The sequence below is a fragment of the Eumetopias jubatus genome, unplaced genomic scaffold (assembly GCF_037043125.1).
Source record: "Eumetopias jubatus isolate StellerSeaLion01/CBP00866 unplaced genomic scaffold, mEumJub1_p1.0 scaffold_3, whole genome shotgun sequence".
Classification (NCBI taxonomy): Eukaryota; Metazoa; Chordata; class Mammalia; order Carnivora; family Otariidae; genus Eumetopias; species Eumetopias jubatus.
The window spans coordinates 48,336,147-48,339,860 of NW_028274809.1; positions in this window are offsets into that span (position 1 = coordinate 48,336,147).

The window sequence follows — 3,714 nt, forward strand, 5'->3', positions numbered from 1 at the left end:
GTGGTCTCTTGGAATTGGAGGTTGGCAAAGAGGAAGGCTTCAATAGCACTGAATGACTTGGCATCTGGTGACATGCAATCCTCAGCCCTGCTGAGTCAATACGCAGCTGATGACCAACAGCAGATGACCAAAGCTGGCAAGAGTAATGTTGCAGATGACAAAATCAAAATTCAAAATGACCATAATAGATTTGAAATCTCAGCTGATTACATATAACAGAGGATTACATAACAGAGACAAATGTGGTATTTTGCCTTTGCAAGTCAGACTCTGAAAGAGTCTGGATTCCACATTAGTCAATTTGTATTTGTCAGATTCCTACCTATACCTCAGACACTCTGTATACCCCATGCCACTTAATCCTCAAAACGACCTGTGAAATAGGCACTGTTATCCCTATTTTAAAGATGGGGTAGCTAAAGCTTACAGAAATTAAGTCAATCTTTCAAGGTCTCAGAGCCAGGGAGGGACGAACCCAGGATTGGGAGCCCGGGTGTTCTGATAACAACTCCAGAGTCTCTCTTTCCACCAGACTCTCCTCTTGGCTCCCCATCATGGTGGAGGGAAAACAAACAGGCACCATGGGAAAAAAAAAGTGGGATGATGTTATAACCACGTGATGTGAATAAGATTACTGCTTGTGGTTATCCCAAGCTGCACCTGAAATCCCCCTGCAAGCTTCAATAGGTCATCCAGGAACAGGCAGGTCTACTAAACATTCTCCCTGTGGATGATTTGGTTGTTGTTTCCTTTTTTCTCTCTCTGGTCTTTCTTTATTTTATTTATTTATTTTAGGTGGGGAAGATATGTTTTTGAAAACACAAGTAAGTCGTGTCTTAGTCGGTTCAGGCCGCCATCACAAAATACCACAGGCTGGGTAGCTTAAACAATAGACACTTATTGTCTCACAGTGCTGGAGGGTGAGGTCTGGGATCAAGGTGTCCATGGGGTTGATTTCTCCTGAGGCCTCTCTTTTTGTTTTTTTTGTTTTTTTTGTTTTTTTAAAGATTTTATTTATTTATTAGAGAGAGAGAATGAGAGATAGAGAGCACAAGAGGGAAGAGGGTCAGAGGGAGAAGCAGACTCCCCGCCGAGGAGGGAGCCCGATGTGGGACTCGATCCCGGGACTCCAGGATCATGACCTGAGCCGAAGGCAGTCGCTTAACCAACTGAGCCACCCAGGCGCCCGAGGCCTCTCTTTTTGACTTGGAGATGGCCAGATTCACCCTGGGTCCTTATGTGGTCTTCCCTCTATGTGTGTCTGTGTCCTAATCTCCTCTTCTTATAAGGACACCAGTCATATTGGATTAAGGCCCATCCTAGTGACTTTATTTAAAGACCATATCTCCAAATAGAGTTACATTCCGAGGTCCTGGGGGTTAGGGCTTCAACAGAGGAATTCTCAGGGAAACACAATTTAACCTATAACAAGTGGTGAGTGAGGCCCTTTACTGGAGATGAACTGGGTAGACAGTAGAGGCGGGTGCTGATTTCCAAGCCTTCGTCCTACCCTCAGGTGGAACTAGCCCCGCAGACTCAGAAGGACCTAAACTGTGGCCCGTGTGACTCTCATGGGGCCGGGCTGCTGGGGGGCTCCAACGACCAAGTGCTTCTTCAAATCGCTGATGCCTGTGGGGAATGCACACTTGGGGTCTGACAATTCTGCTTAGAAACTTAAAAATCCTCTTGTGGAGAATCTTCTCCACACTTTACTGGGGCTTGTTGGTCCATAGGAAGTGGCCTTCGAAGACTTCGTCATTGAATATGGTTCCAGAAAAAATAAAAACTTCTCCTGATAAACCCAAAGTCTGTTCTCATAAGCACACTTGGAAAATGGAGTCCTGTTTAGAGAAAAGTGACTACTTGCCTGTGATACACTGATTTTTCCTAGTGTATCATTTCAGCATTTAAGCTAAAGTCCCCATTGATAAATAATATAATCAAGCCCCCCAGTCTGTAATGACACAGTACAAGAATGAGGGGTGTAAATACCACTCTTCTAGAGCCCAGGTTGCTCTTATCCTTGGCAGTTTTCATCCTGCTAAGATGAAGATGCCCACAAGAATCAGGAAGACCAGAAGGTAGAGCCCAAAGACAGCATGCTTCAGGGCTGACAGGGAGCCCAGCTGAGTGCAGCAGCCTCCTGCTCGTCTTTTGTGGCATGGGCCATCCTCACATAGGTTCAGCTTAGACAGGCTCCTGCCATCAAAGGGCTCCTCAAAGATGGAACTGATGTCCCGGTCGCTCACAGTGTGCAGATACATGGCTTTGTTCTCCATTCTGACCTGAGCACCCCCGCCGAGGCTGCAGAAGCGCGGGTCTCCTCAGTTCCCGGCCTTTGCCATGGTGACTGAAGAGCTGGCCGCTGTCACTGCACTGAGACCCAGGCAGCCCCGCACAGCTCGTCCCCACAGCCAGCCAAAGCCAGACGGAGTCATAGAAAGAGGCTGCCCCGGTGCTCAGTGACTTGTCTCAGGGGTCACTTCTCCAGGAGGGTCAGGGAGGGAGGCAAGACTCAACCTTGGGCCTGACTCAGGCCTGTGGCTGGGGAGTCCCCATGGTGGTGCCTCGCCTCAGTCAGCCACAGGCAGCGCTCAGGAGATGTTCTGTGGAGGCACCAGGGGTTCTGCTAGATACTGAGATGTGAACTTTAAAAAACAGTTCTTACAATGGAAGATTTTAGGGTGTTGGATAATAGCTTATTGAACTTATTTCCCCAGATTTTTTTTCTTTTCTTGTTTAGTAGTAGGAAGAATAAAGCAATTGATTTGCTTAAATTAGCTTTTAATGTTCAGATGCTTGCACCATGTTTTATCAAAAGTGTGCAATTTAAAAACTTCCTTTACATATAATTTCATCTCACAGATGGTTTAGTTTTGTAATAAAATGTATTTGCTTTGCAACACAGTGTAGACTTGTAAATATATCTTTATATGATGATTACTGGTATTATAAAAATGATAATTTTTATAATTTCTCTGAGTTGGTAATATTGAACAATGTAATTGAAATGTGAAGGAAGTATGTTTTATATTATTTATTTTATTAAATAAAAGTGAACTCTTAGTGTTGTACCATTGAATTAAACATTTAGAAGAGAGTTAGTGTCAAATTACTGGCAAAATTTCATGTTACTCTAGCATAGCAATGTTACCATAAATTGAATTATCTAAATCTTTCACCTTATTGATTCTTTTCATTCTTTCGTTCTCTCTCCTTTTCTGTCTCCTCCCTCTCCCACTCATTCTCTTTCCTTATTTCTTCCTTTCCTTGCTTCATTGTTGTAGAATATCAAGATAGTAGTTTGTGGTTTGTAACTTTGTTAAAATATGCTTGCTAAGAAGATATTTTACACTGAGTCATTAAACCAAAATGAATACAAGAGGATACCAACAGTTTTGCATTTCACAAAACTAAGTACATCTTAGTTACATTACTTACATTATTGTCAACCATTTGTAAACTCTCAATGTAAATAGAGCCAATAATGATAATAATAATTGCTGCTGGCATTGTTAATATTTTAACAGCATTGTACTATGTGCTTTACATGGATTAACTCACTGGATCTTTACAAAAGCAGCTAACCTGCTATTCATTTCTTTCCCATAGCAGGGTAGAGGAGGAGGGTGATCCTGGAAGGGAACAGAGCAGGTGATTTAATAAAATCTTACAGGAAACACATTAACAACTGGTTTCCTGAAGATTAAGTTG